Raw genomic sequence first — 15,694 nt, forward strand, 5'->3', positions numbered from 1 at the left:
GTGTCACGTGGCCCTTGCCTGTCCCTGTGGATATGGCTTTATGGGCACAGCCACACCCTCTCACTACCTCCTGTCTTTGAGGCTCTTGCTGTACCACAGTGGAGCTGAGTTGTGACAGGGACTGTATGGTCTACAAAGTGGACACATTGACTCTCTGGCCCTTTACAGACAACATTTGTGACTTTTGGACTAGATGATCTAGAAGGGCTCTCCTAGGTTTGTACTCTGAATTGTAAGGTCAGTTCTTAAATTCCTCAACTAACTGTCAAACCCTTGCCAATGGATCATTTACTTCAAGAAATATTTGTACCAATTCCCTTTACAGAAGATCTCTTGCAGTTTGTGTGATGGGGTGTGACCCATAACATTGCTCAACACCCTTGTTGCCCACAGCCCATTGCATCCAGACAGGAGGATACTGGATACTGACCCTTTTATCATGTGTAAAAAGGGTGACCTCTGGAAAAGTAGCAGACCTTGCAAATATCCAGGTAGTACATTCCCTACTGTTAAGAGGCACAGGGGACCGTGGCCTCTCACATCCTTATGGTTCTGGTGAGGTTGAGCAACAGTTGGAGCACGCTGGGCAGAAGAATGTGAGCTGGGTGGAGCTGGCCTGGCCCATCCTGAGGGGCACTGCTGCCATGATCTCACTTGAGACAGCAAGATGTGGCCTGGGATGTGAAAAAGTGGGCCATCTGGTTTTGTAGCTGCCTATAGCCTACCAGATAGTTTATGATCAACTGACCTGATCAACTGCTCAGGTAATTCCAGTGACCCCTGCTGGGCTATTCCTAAGTACTATCCCCTTTGTGTGTGCATAAGGAAGTTGTCTTTCCATCATGTTGCTTTTTTGAATAGTTTATCCTCAGATCACTGGCTTTTGTGCTATTTTTTTTTTAAGATTTTATTTATTTATTCATGAGAGAGAGAGAGAGAGAGAGAGGCAGAGACACAGGCAGAGGGAGAAGCAGGCTCCATGCTGGGAGCCCGATGTGGGACTCGATCCCAGGACTCCAGGATCACGCCCTGGGCCAAAGGCAGGGACTAAACCGCTGAGCCACCCAGGGATCCCCTGCTTTTTTTTTTTTTTTTAAAGATTTTATTTATTTATTCATGAGAAACACACACACACACACACAGAGAGAGAGAGAGAGAGAGAGAGAGAGAGAGAGAGAGAAAGGCAGAGACACAGGCAGAGGGGAGAAATAGGCTCCATGCAGGGAGCCTGACGTGGGACTCGATCCCAGGTCTCCAGGATCACGCCCTGGGCTGAAGGTGGTGCTAAACTGCTGAGCCACCTGGGCTGCCCCACTTTTATGCTTCTTTGAAGATGATCTCAGTAAGAAATTCATTTTATAGTAAACCAGTAGGTAAATACTCAGTGCTGATAGACGTGTATGTGTCTGCCTATAAAAATGAAACCGTTTCAGACAACAATACTCACCCTCATTCTTAAGTGATATAATTTGATAGATCCTATCCTAGTCTGTACTTTATCATGGTTTCAATTTACTAAAGTGATTTTCCAGGAAAATCAAGTCATGACTTACAGTTTGAAAATACTGCTCTAGATAATATGTGGAAAGCTTTTGGGGGAGCTATTATTATTTTTCCATAATTCTTAATTGCAGGCCACCTCAGGAACACTGGCTTGTATCATGAGAAATGCATTTGTGCCTATGTATCTGTATGAGCTTAGACATGTCACTCCCCACTCTTGGGTGCCTCTGCGCTTGCATGTAAAATGGGAGTTAGGACTGGCTAGTAGTAGCTGGGTTTCCTTCCAGCTCCAAGTAATCAGTGAGTCTATGTTGTGTGTGTTCCCAGGGTGTCAGGAATACCTATCCTGTAATATCGGAGACAACATTCAAGGACCCCTCTGCTCAGGAAGGAAGAGGTGCTCCTGGATGCTTGTCCATTGCAGCCCAAACAGAAGGAACTTCTCAGAAAGGTCACTAAGAAGTCTCAACTTGGTTGTTGGGCTCGTCATCTGATGTACTCACATGTATTGTCATCCTTCTTTCTGGAATATTCATATTTACCTCATGATACTCTCTCTTCATCCCTGCAAGGACCTGCAAAGTGCCTATGTGCTGTATGCACAGAACTGCAGAGGCCAGGCTCCTTGTGCAGAGCTGGATGAAAATCTAGGCCTCTGACTCCCACCTAGTGGGATCTTGAGGCCCCTAAATGGGCAGAGTTGATATCTCTGGCTGCAGAAAGCAGGATGGAGAAGATGGCCTGTTCAGGGGACCCTGCCAATTCTAGCATTTCTTATTTTGTCTACTGTAGGAGACCTATCAGGCATGGTGCCTGCTATAAGCAGTGTCACCCCTCCTCCCTGCTCTAACCCTGCTTGGGAAGGAAGCAGTTCCAGGCTAGGTTGGTGTGTGTGTTTACCTGACCCAGAGGCTGGCTTTGAGGTTCTGCCCAGAAGAGCAGGGGCAGGCGGCCACACCAAGCAGTCTAGGCCCGAATCATCTAAGCTGGGGAGACGGTAGGACTGGCCAGCTGGTGGGAAACAGGCAGACCTGGACAGAGCAGCAGAAGCTGTGAGGCCATGAGGGCAAATGGGTGTCCACCTTGTACTTCCTTGTCCTCTGTTCCAGGTTCAGGCTCCTTGGAGCCTTGCAGGCAAGGACCTCCTTCCTCTCGGGGTGGCTGACTGTGGCTTGGCCACCCACAGTTGCATCCCTTGCTCAAAATTATGTAGCAGGGTGGGGGAAAGATGGGATGTTCCCAGCTTTCAACTCCCCGCTCCAGCCTTGGTCCTTATGTTCTCTGATCATGTCAGTGGAAAGGTTTTGGGCTTACACTCTCAATTGTGAGTTATTTATTTTATTTAATCTATTGTACAACTAAGTTAATATAATTTGTATATTAAAAATATACACAAAATAAAGATCAAAGTGATATACAAGTAATATTTTGAGTTAACATTTGTTTATTACTTATTAAAGAGTCCAAAAATCATTTTCTCTCAGTGGGGAAAAATATTTACATATTCTCTATTTTCTTTTAACATCTTGGCTCAACTCTGAGTGATGTAGTGATTCTAAGGCCTGTGATAAACCCAGTTTATTTAGATACATGGATTAATGGCTGCTGCCGCTAAAGAAGATACACTGGGTCCAAGTGGAAGCTGCCCATACGAGGTGGCACATTCTAGGCCTTCACTGAGTGTCATTACTCATTTTTCAGTTGTATCTACTGATTATGCAAAGTTCTTTATTAAAACTTAGTAACTACATTTCTACCTTTCTTGCATTAATCAGTGAAGTTCTTAAAATGAATTGGATTGCCTTTATATATGCATTGTTTGGAGATTTAAAAAACATTTTGGAAAGGTCTGTTTTTAAGGATTTTTTGGTATCAGCTTTATTGAGATATAATTCACATACCATATAATTTACCCATGTGAAGTGCCCAATTTAATGGCTTTTGTATATCCACAGAGTTGTGCATCTATCACCACAGTCGATTTTAGAACATTTTCATCACCATAAAAAGAAATGCTAACCCCGTTACAGTCCCCCCTCATTTTTCCCTTCCCTTTAGCTCTAGACAACCACTAACCTACTTTCTATCCCTATGGACTGCCTTCCCTGGACATTCCATATAAATGGAATCATTCAGTGTGTGGTCTTTTGTGACTAGTTTCTTTCACTCAGCATATTATTTTCAAGGTTCATCAATGTCATGGCATGTGTCAGTACTTCATTCCTTTGTATGGCCAAATAATATTCTTTTATATGCATGTATCACATTTTAAAAATCTATTATCAGCTAATGGACATTTGGGTTGTTTTCACTTCTGGTTATTATGAATAATTCTACTGTGAACATTCATGTACAAACTTTTGTGTGGACATATGTTCTCATTTCTCATACCTAGCAGTGGAACTGTGGGGTCATATGGTAACTGTGTTTACCTTTTGAGAAACTGGTGGATTGTTTTGCAAAGTGGCTGCACCATTTTATCTTCCTATCAGTAACACTTGAGAAGTCCAATTTTGCTATAGGTTTTGCTTTTGTTTGTTTGTTTTTGTAATGATTGTTATTATCTGTCTTTTTTATTATAGCTACCTAGTGAATGTGAAGTGGTATCTCATTGTGGTTTTGATTTGCGTTTCCTTAATGTCTAATGATGTTGAACATCTTTTCAGGTACTTATTGGGCATTTGTGTATCTTCTTTAGAGAAAACCCTATTAAGTTGGGTTGTTTGTCTTTTTATTATTGCATTATAAGTGTTCGTTGTGTGTTATATGATATTATATATGTGATTTACAAATATTTTCTCCCATCCTTTGGGCTGTCTTTTCATTTTTTTAATATTTCTAAGTTTTAAAAATGTATAGATACCAGGGTTTCTGTAGGTGTCACACTTAGGTGGTTTTAGGAAGGAAGTCACATAATGATGTAAACATTTTGTGATTGGTTTTAAAAATGCCTTCTCCAACACACAACTTTGTTTCTAAAAGAGTTCTTTTCCCACTCTTGGTTATAACTTTTCTTTTATCTTGAAGAGTAAGTGTGTTTTAAAAATTTATTTACATAATCTTAATAAAATCTGCTGGCAAACAAACTGCTGAGTCCCTCTTGTCATCACAGAAAATGTCAGCCAACTTGGAGTACCTTGTATAAGAAGAACAATTGGATTGATAAGTCTTTTAAGTATCTTGCCATGAGGCAACCATTATGGTACAGAGTTTCATGATCACTCTTAATAAAAGTTTAAAGGTTTTGTTTTTATAAAACTAAACACATTGGAGACATCTAGCAGCACTTATTGTTGCATTGTGACATCCACTGTTATGCCAGAGTAACTTGTCTGCAAATGAAGTTCAAGTGAGGTGCTTTATGAAATTCTGGAATTTCTCATATATATATATATATATATATTCTCATATATATGAGAATCCTGGTTATAGCAGAGTTTTAGTCTTCCCATAGACTTTATTTTTATTGAAGTATCATTTAATGCTGAGTACATCTCCAGGGCATCTTTTAGCAGCTCATAAAAAAAGCCTTTTTAAGACACATTGCATTATTGATTCAGACTCTAATAAATACTAACTATCAGCCAAACCATGTTAGGGACATCTGTCTTTTCATCTAATTGTATAATAAACTTCCTCAATGAATTAATTTGCTTTGATGCTTACTTCTTCAAATGCTCAACAAGATTTGAACTTGTGTCTTTCAGTAGTATCTGCTAACAAAGGGTTACATTTTAGTTTGTTGCTATTGTTTTTCATATCTTTTATTTCAGTCATTCTTCCCCCAGCAGGACAAAAAAAAAATATGTGTTTCCCAAAACAATGATTTTGTTAGTCTACTGTTATGAAATTAGAAGAATTGAAAAGAATTTTAAAATTTATCATTTAGTGAGCTTTTCAAAGGTGGTGGATGAAATATTTCCTCACTTTTTTTTTTTTTTTTAATTTATGATAGTCACACAGAGAGAGAGAGAGAGAGGCAGAGACATAGGCAGAGGGAGAAGCAGGCTCCATGCACCAGGAGCCCAACATGGGATTCAATCCTAGGTCTCCAGGATCGCGCCCCGGGCGGGCCAAAGACAGGCGCTAAACCACTGCGCCACCCAGGGATCCCTATTCCCCCACTTTTAAACATCACTGAAGAACGGATACAGGTCTGTCCTCGCATCTATATTCTTGTTTAGATTTTAAATGTCTCACTCCTAATAATGATTTCATTATCATTAGCCAGGATCTTGACATAATATACACTTTGAGGAGATTAAGAGTAGCCATAAATTCATTCTTCAAATCATCTTCTTGATTATTGTAATATTTGTGGCTGATTATCCATCAGGTCTGATTAGATTGTCCATGTTTTTACTTGTGAATGTGACTGATAGAGAGTTTGTATCAGGGATGGGAAAAGGATCATCTCTGCCATTTTCTGGTAGTTCACTAGGCTTAAATGATTAATTTTATCTTCACTCTGTCGTTTTCTTGCAGGAATCTTTTAAGGTCGTTTTGTAAGAGTTAATCTAGTTCAAACTAGACAACCTAATGGGGCACATGTCACTGCACCACGCAGCAGCCACTGCAGGAAGAAATGAGTGAATGAGAACCCCATGCCACCTCTTCCAGGGTCCCTCAGGATACCTGTGCATTGCTTCCAACCTGGGACAGTCTGATATGTAGAAAAAGCAAAAGTTGCAACTTCAATCATGGAGTAAATAGCACAAAACAATCTCCTCATTTTGTAAGATAAAAATTAAATTTCTAACATTTGTTTCCATCCCCTAGTAGATTGTTGTGACTAGTTTTAAGGTACATGCACCCTACTTTGGAAACCAACTACTCTAAACATTAGACCAAAATAACTTTTTAAGACAAAGATAGCAAGCAAGTCTGATATATATAATTGTTTTTCAAAAAGAAAAAACCCAAGCCTCCCTAGAGGCATGCCCATTTAACAAATGTATTACTTAATAGTTTTATTGGAAACCTAATTTTTAAAACAAACTAATCTAAGTAGATAAGGAAAACTTGTGATCCTATGATGGATGAATCCATTGTGTAAAACAAATGATCAGTCCCTAACTGGATTTCATAATTTTGGACTTTGTTTTTAACCCCAGACATGGAGGGCTGAGTTAATAACACTTCTTGGCTCAGGGCACATTATCCTCATTGTCTGTACAAGATCCTACTCTGGTTTCTAATTTTCATTATTCATTTCTTTTTATAGGCGTTTCCCATTACCATTTTCTTTCTTTCATAGGCAACCCTTCCCCATTTTGGATCTGTATCTATATCTGCTTTTTTGTTTATAAACATACAGTTTATCCAAATACAGTTCGTGCATAAACTATGTATAAATGTAATTTATAAAATGTGGTGTAGTTTTGTATGCATGTGTTTTTAAAATTTAAATAAATGGTAATGTGCTCTAGATCTAATTCTGTTTCCGTTTTTCACTCAACACTATGTTTTTGAGATCTGTCTGTACTGCTGTGTGTACATCTGGTGTGTGTTTCTCACAGCTGCATAGGATTCCACAGTGCCTGTCTACCTCATGGGTATGTTGCTTCATCTGGAAATGGGTGCTTAGATCACCCTACTTCCACAACACCACAACAAACGGAGACGAACATCCATGTATTCATCGCCTTCATCCCCTTCTAGGACATCTATGAGTACTTGCTATAGACTGAATATTTGTGTTCTGAAATTCACATGTTCAGATCCTAACCCCAATGTGATTAGGGAGAAGGGCCTCTGGGAGGGGATTAGATCACAAGGGCAGAACCTGTATGAATGGGGAAAGTACCCTTAGGAAAGACACTCTCCAGAGTTCTCTGAACCCTTGTGCCACTTGAGGACAGCCACCCATGAACCAGAAGTGGCCTCTCCCCAGCCACTAAACCTGCTCGTGCCCTCATTTTGGACTTCCCAGCCTCCCAAATTGTGAGAAATAAATTTTTGTTGTTTATAAGCCACCTGGTTTATGGTACTCTGTTCTAGCAATGCAAATGAGCTAAGACAGAACTACTCAGGAGCTGGATGGTGGGTCCTAAGTGTCCATATACCTACATGGAATAGCAACCATCAGGTTGTTGGCCACATGGCCGCACCAGTTTACAGCAGGGCACTTAACACTGCCCAGCCTTTCAGTTGTTGCCAAATTAAGAGGTATTATGTGATATTTTGTTGTTTACTTTCATTTTTCTGATAATAATGAATTTGAATATCTCACCCATGTGCTTGTCAGTCCTTTTGGATGTCCTTTTCTGTGAATTGCCTATTTCTATACTTGGCATACACGCTATTTTTCTGTTTGGCTTCCTTGTTCTATGCTTGCTGGTTTGTAGGAATTCCTTATATATTCTAAATATCAGTCCTTTGTTTTTAGACACATTTTAGACACACTTTAACAAGTAGCACCACTCTGTGGAGTGGCTGTGTGGCAAAGTAGAATGTGGCTCCCAGCGGCCTGGCTGGCTCAGTTGGTAAAATGATCTTGGGGTTGTGAGTTCAAGCCCCACATTGGGTATAGAGCTTACCTATAAAAAAATGAAGAAGAAAAAGCAAGAACATGGCTCTAGATGTTTGCATCTAGACAATCTGGGTTTGCTTTCTGGCTAGGGCCATTAACTATTAACTATGTGATCCTGAGTATGTTAACTTCTGTGCAGCTCAGCACCTTATCTGTAGAATGGGGATAAAAATAGTACCCATATCATAGGGCTTCTAAGAACATGAGATCAGTCAGTATTTTGAAGCACCTAGATCAGTGCTGGCACATAGTATGTTGTATAGGAGTATTTGTTAAATAAATACAAAATATTAACTTTGCTCTGGAGTTTTTTTTTTTTTTTTTAATATTTTATTTATTCATGAGAGTCACAGAGAGAGAGGCAGAGACATAAGCAGAGGGAGAAGCAGGCTCCCTACAGGGAGATCCTAGGACTCTGGGATCATGATCTGAGCCAAAAGCAGATGCTCAACCACTGAGCCACCCAGGTGCCCCTGCTCTGGAGTTCTTAGTTGAACAGAACTCCTAAAATTTGATGCAGTCATATTTGTCAATATTTTAATTCATGTTTTGTGCTTTTTGGGATTCTGTTTAAGTTATTCTCCATTCCTAGTGAACAAGTTTTTTTTTCTACATTATCTTCTATAAAACTTACAGCCTTACTTTCTACATTGGGATGTTGAACCATCTGGTTTCTACCATTTCATATGGCTTTAGGAAAGCATCCAGCTTTATTTTTTGGAGTCAGTTTCCTAAGCCCATCCCGGGATGTCCTGGCTTCAGTGATTATAGTTCACCTTCATCACAGCCTCAAACACACTTGGGCTGGTGGAGTTCTCAGTCATGTTTATCACCATTACTGCTGTTGAGCTGTTGTCATGTGGACATATTAGTGGGGCTTTAGAGATGGTAGTAATATCTAGTTACGTTTTTTTTTCTCTTCTTTTTCAATATAGATTTAGCTATATATAGATATTATTCTTTCATAAACATTTTAGAATGTGTTTATCAAATTCCTCATAAGGTTCAGCTATCATTTTTACTGGTGTAGCATTGAATTTACACATTTATTTGGGAGAAAAAAGGTATCTTTAAAATATGATGTTAACCCAACTGAGATCATGGAATATTACCCTATTTTTTCAGCTCTGTTAAAATGTCCTTTAAAAGAGTTTTGTTTTTCACAGAAGTCTGAGATATTCTTTAAGTTCATTCTTTGATACAATTTTTGCTACTACTGTTAATCATTTATTATTAATATTCTCTTGTTGATTTTTGGTGATAAAGAGAAATGCTATAGTGATTTAGTTAGTTTTTCTTGTCTCTGGGAATTTTTATGAAATCCATTTGGTTCCTTAGTATAGATGATTCCATTCTCTGCAAATAATGATACATTTTTCTTTTTCCTTCCAAATTTTATGATATTCATCTTTTTAAAGAAATTTCTTGGGGTACCTGGGTGGCTCAGTTGGTCAAATGTCTGCCTTTGGCTCAGGTCATGATCTCAGGGGCCTGGGATTAAGCCCTGCATCAGGTTCCCTGAGCCTGCTTCTCCCTCTCCCTCTGCCTGCGGCTCCCTCTGCTTGTGATCTCTCTCGCTCTGTCAAATAAATAAATAAAATCTTAAAAAAATAAATTTCCTGTTGGCTGAGACCTCTAGGACTGGGTTAAACGCTGGTGATGGGAAAGCACTGTCTTACTTTCAGTCTTAAAGGGAGTGAGGCTGAAGCTTCTCCCATAAGCATAACATTTGCACGTTTGTAAGTTTTCTGGTATAAAACTTTTTCTGAGTTAAGATATTTCCTTTCAACTTGTAATTTGTTTAGTTTCTTAAGAGCTTTTAAGATACTGAACTTTATCAAGTGCACACTTTATCAAGTGTGTTTTTTGCAAAAATTGAGATAATCATAGAATTGTTATTTATTCTAGTAATGTTAAAAATTACATTGACATATCTTCTTATTTTTATTTTTTTAAAGGATTTTATTTTTTTATTTTGAGAGAGAGATAGAGCACTCACGCGCGCCCATGCACATGACTGTGGGGAGTGGGGGGTTGGGGGCAGGGCAGAGGGAAAGAAATCTCAAGCCAACTCCATGCTAAGTGTGGAGCCTGTCACGGGGCTCCGTGCCACAAACCTAAGATCATGACCTAATCCGAAATCAAGAGTTGGACACTTAACCAACTGAGCTGCCTGGGTGCCCCTAGATCTTTTTATTTTTTAACGCTGAACCACTATTGGCTTCTGGAGATGAATCCTGATTAGTTATAATTTTTCTTGATATACTGTGAGAAACAGTTACATTATGAAAAATATCTATTCCTTGAAAATTTGGTAGAATTTACCTATAAAACAGTCTTAGTGTGAAGATTCAGGTTTTGATATGTAGTGTTTTCATTGTTAGTTCACTGCTAAGTATTTTATAATTTCTCCTTTAATTTTATTTTTAATTTGATATTGATTTCTAATTTTATTGTTATGTGGTCAGAGAATATATATGGATATATTAAAAATATATATTTACATACTAAATATATATACATATATATATTTATATTCCTTACAACCCGTCAAGGTACATGGTTGCCTTTTTATGGATATTTCATGCATTCTTTAAAAGAGTGTGTATCTTCTTGCTAGGTGGTGTTAAATCCTACCTACAGCCGATAGCTCAAGCACACGCTACATCTTTGCTCATGACTTTTGTCTACTTGGCCCATTAGGGTTTGAGAAAGTGTGTTGAATTTCCATCTACAACCATTGATTTACTGACTTCTCCCCACAGGTTTGTTAGTTGTGGCCTCATATATTTTGAGGTTATACTGTTTTGAATTTAAGTGACTATGTCTTTTGGTTCTATTATTCTTTTCACTAGTAATCTGTGATACCATATGCTTTGGATTCTATTTTGATAAATATTGTTATCCTAGTTTTTGGATTTGATTCACATTTGCCTAGTAATATTTCCCACCTTTTATTTTCATCCATTTTTAAAAAAAAATTTTTGTTTTTAGTTCCCAATGACTATGTTTTAAAGGTGAGGGTATTTGTGTTGCATTCTACGTACGTGGAGAGTTCTATGGTACCTGTGAAGCAGAATTTACTCAGGGCAGCAGGTGCTTTTTCTGATGGATGACCAGTCCTGGTTTCTCTTTCTCTACCAATGCCTTCATAGCTCCCTGACTGCAGAGTGTGTCTGGTAGTGTGGCTTTCCTGAGTCACACCAAAAACAAAAGTAAAGGTCGAGTTTCTTAGTCACTGGCCTCCCAAGCTTGAGAAGCCTGAGCTTAGTAGGAGTTAGCGTTAACTCTCTCATGGACACTAGTTGATGTTTATTTGAAGTACGACCCCAATCCTAGATGAAGAAACCAAGAGAGGAGGCAGGAAGTTTCACTGAAGGATAAGCCTAAATGATGCAATTGAAGAGACACTATAATGGTTTGAATTTTGTACCATCTTGTGCCATTCTCATTACTCTCTTCTCCCACTTTATGCACTGAGAGTTGGCCTGAAGGCTTCACCCCCTAAGCTCTGATACAGGCCTCCTTCTTTTTCCTAACTTTCATAGAATGAATCTGCCCCTGCATGTGGGTTAGGCCTGTGAGCATTGCCTTTTTCTTCACTGGTCCTGTTCCCCTGCTTGGTCCTCTCCATCCCTCCATGCTCTGCTCTTCACAAATCATCTCTCACCCTCAACCCATCTTCTCACCCACCTGCAGAACCTGATTTCCCTTTCTGACTAATAATTAGATTTGGAGCCGAGTTCCAGATGCCAAGGATTTTTTTTTAATATTTATTTATTTATTTATTTATTTATTTATTTATTTATTTATTTATTTATTTACTTGGGAGGTGGGGGCAGAGGAGAGGGAAAGAGAGAATCTCAAGCAGACTCCCCACTGAACACAGAGCCCACACAGGGCTCCATCCCATGACCTGAGATTGTGACCTGACTGAAATCAAGAGTCCAATGCTCAACCAACTGAGCCACCCAGGAGCCTTCAGATCCTAGGGATTTTAATCTTGAAGACCCAGCCAGAGAATGACCTTGAGAAGCCAGCAGGCACACCCATACTATTGTGGCCCTGTGTTTGCTATTCTGTCACTATGGGAACAGTGGCATTGCACGTGTCCCGACCTGGCAGGGACTTAGATTGGAACCATCTGCACACAGAGCTTGGGACTCACTCACCCTGGCTCTTACCTATCCTGGGGTGACCTGGGATAAATGTTCACCTTTATGAAACTTTGATTTCCACCCACATTTAAAAGGTAGAAAATCAGCCTTGATCTTTACCCATTCCTATCAGCTCTGGTTTAAACTGATTTATTAAAAATCCTTTTGTCTCAGCCCAATGATTCAGGTTTTAATTATCAGTCATTAGCAATGTGTTTTGTGTTCTGCTCTTTCCTCTCCTTGCAATGATTTACCTTCAGAGAATTACTAATGAATTTGACTTGAAATAAAAGTTGAGACTCATCCGACCACTTCCTGAATGTATTTTCTAAGGCAGGGGTTATCCCAACCCCTTCTCAAGGTTCTGTACGGGTGGGACGAGGAGACCAGGCCTTGGAGAGCTGCAGGTGCTGACAGTGTGGGCCTTGCACAGGTGAAAGCATGTGTCTATGCATGAGCATGTGTATAGAACAGGGAAATAGACTCTGAGATTCTGAAGGCAAATCCAATGTGAGTTCTAGGTATTTTATGAATATTAATCATCTAGAGAAGAGGTTGTTTCTTGAAGGTTCCTGGAATTTGGTTCATTACTTGAATTTTGCTTTGTACTTTGTAACCTGTACCCATTTAGATTGTGCTGGCAGTCACGATTCATTGGACACAGCTGGAAAGGATGATTAATTACTCCTTTGTTCCTGTGGTTTGATTTGAGAGCACATAGGGACAGCTGACCTTTGGAGGTTGGTGTGAGAAGCTCTGTGCTGCTGGGGTGTTTAAGGCCTTGTGCATGGCAGATATCTTAGCCTCCCAAGATTTAAGTCCTTGAAGCAAGTTGATTAAAGCTTGGTGTTCTTTTGCTCACTCTTTGTCCCTGAAGAGTGAACAGTTTTATACTTTCCTGAGCTTCGTTTTGGTGACTTAGGAAGGACTTGCCTTTTGAGCCGCGTCAGAGAGGACAGAGGCAGAGTTTGGGCCACCAACTACTAGTGCAGCTCAGCCATGAGCCCTATTGGTCTGGTAATAGTGACCATAGCTGAGGCTTCTCTGTGAGATCAATAGGTTAGGGAGGGTGGCAGGGACAGCTCATTGCCATTTTTGGAAAGGTAGCCTAGGATATGTTTCTTCAGCTGTAAACATTTATTATCCTATGTGAATTGACTGGAGTAGATGCTGTTCAGTATAGCCCAGCTCTATCTAATACAAAGGGAAATTTGTTACAAAGCATGCATATGAAGTGGTTTATTGATCATTTCATTCTCTTGCAAGAGAAAAGGGAAGTATGAAGGTATTGAGGGCCTGGCCCACAGGCAGGCAAAGAAAATGTGGGGAGAGTCAAAATAGACAGTTGGAAGGTGATTGGAGAACCCAGAGCTCCATGTGTCATCCCTGACCACTTCCCACTCTGGCTCTGAGAGTTGACTGGGAGAGGATCCCTGCATGTGAGTGTCCTTGTGGATTGTGTATGACTTCTGCCAAGTGTGGCTGTGATAACCCTGTGGGCCTGGGGCATTTGCCTTGTTATTTAGACATGAAATATAAGAGAATGTCACCAATTCATGAAAGCCCTAACTCTGGCCACACTATGTTCTCTCTCATGTTCTTGATGACTCTTTTGGGTGATCTATTTAATAGGGTTGTGGTACTGACTTCAGTGGTTGTTAAGAGCTTTAAATGCATCTAATGTACCCCCACTCCATCCATATTTGTGCACCCAGGAAAGAGTGTAGATGAAAATCCTCCCCACTGCCCAGCCTTGACTCTGCACTGCATCTCGATGGCCTTATGTCCATGTGGTGGAGACCTTAATTTCATGTCCCTGAAGACAGCCATTCAAGCCTAGGAGTTTACACACCTACAGGGTGTTCTGTCCTTTGGAAGATAGATCCAGGGAAGAGGTCTGTGTGGTCCTGGAAACTGACCCATTTAGGGGCAAGAGCTTCAGGAGACTGGCCTGGAAGGGAAGGTATACCTGGTCCCCTGACCCCCAGACTCCTCACCCCAGAGGGAGAGAGTGGACAAATGAGAACATGAGCAGGACCCTCTCAAGTGGGAGACCCAGAGACTGGAGTGGCTTAGGTCTAGGGCTGGTGCTGTGACACACCATAACCTATTAGGAGACTTTCTGATGTAAGGAAAAACCTAACTCTCTCTAACCAGCTAAGGAAAAAGGGACTTATTTGCCTCAATCAGAAAAAAAACAGAAATGGGGGCAGCTCGGGTAGCTCAGAGGTTAGGCGTCTCCTTCCGCCCAGGGTGTGATTCTGGGGACCCAGGATCGAGTCCCAGGTCGGGCTCCCTGTGTGGAGCCTGCTTCTCCCTCTGCCTGTGTCTCTGCCTCTCTTTCTCTCTCTCTGTGTCTCTCATGAACGAATAAATAAAATCTTAAAACCAAAACAAAACAACACAAATGGAGTGGCTTTGGGCATGTTTGGATCTTAGGACTCAAAAAGTGAGGTTGAGGCCTCTCTTTTTCCTCTTGTCCTCCATCAGCCCTGGGGTGCCAGTGGGTAGACTCGGTCTCCTCATGAAGACAGACCTGTTTCTTATGTAGCCAAAGAGGGACACACAGATCACATCAGTTTAACAGCACCAGAACAAAATAAAGACTTTTTATTGTGCTCATTGAAAATACTGGTCACATGCCCATCCATCCCTGGGCCAATCATGGTGTCTAAGTAGAAGAATACTTACATCCTAAGTATTAGGATGGGCCAGGCCAGGGCAAGTTTTGGGGTAGGATATTGCAATGGGTGGAAGCACTTGAAGGGAGAGAGGCAGTTCTCCAACAGAGAGAGGTGCTGTGAGAAGGCTGTGTGGTGTGAGCAGAGGGAGCTGGATAGACAAAACAACCTGTGTACCACTCCCCACCCACAGCCCTGCCTAGGGAGGAATCTGCTCAGCCTGGAAGAGGAAGCAGGCCAACCCCCCAGTCTTTCTGTTTTCTCCTTGGAAAGCATTTATTATGAATAACTCTTATGCAAAGGAGTCACTAAGATTTTCCGTATTTATCTTTTTTTTTTTTTATTCATGATAGTCACACACACACACACAGAGAGAGAGAGAGAGAGAGGCAGAGACACAGGCAGAGGGAGAAGCAGGCTCCATGCACCAGGAGCCCGACGTGGGACTCGATCCCGGGTCTCCAGGATCGCACCCTGGGCCAAAGGCAGGTGCCAAACCGCTGCGCCACCCAGGGTTCTCTCCGTATTTATCTTTATCCCCAGTAGGGTCTGATACTCTTTCCAATTCTCCATAAAAGTGGGAGCCTAATCATATATGAAAATATAGGGAAAAGCTGAACCTATGGATCTGGACTCTGGTCTTGCTCCCACTCCCCCTAACTCCCTACCCTTCATGGTTTCTCCTCTTCTCCTCCCTTTTTACTTCCCTTCCTGTCTTCTCCATCCCCATCTCTCCTCCCCCTTTCTCTCCCTCTGTCTTTCCCCTTTCACTCCTATTCTTGGTAGATTTCCCTCATTTCTTGTACATCAGCTGGATTCAC

At 40.9% G+C, this 15,694-nt stretch overlaps 1 long non-coding RNA gene across 1 annotated transcript in view; it reads left to right on the forward strand.

Moving 5' to 3' along the window:
• The window catches only part of LOC106558668, a 32,425-nt gene extending 28,693 nt beyond the window's left edge, over positions 1-3,732 (forward strand). Inside the window, exon 3 of the long non-coding RNA XR_005357827.1 lies at positions 1,831-3,732. This is a non-coding gene — a long non-coding RNA (uncharacterized LOC106558668). The remainder of the gene's footprint in view (positions 1-1,830) is intronic.
• The last annotated feature ends 11,962 nt before the right edge of the window (positions 3,733-15,694 follow it).

The sequence above is a fragment of the Canis lupus genome, chromosome 4 (genome assembly GCF_011100685.1).
Source record: "Canis lupus familiaris isolate Mischka breed German Shepherd chromosome 4, alternate assembly UU_Cfam_GSD_1.0, whole genome shotgun sequence".
Classification (NCBI taxonomy): domain Eukaryota; kingdom Metazoa; phylum Chordata; class Mammalia; order Carnivora; family Canidae; genus Canis; species Canis lupus.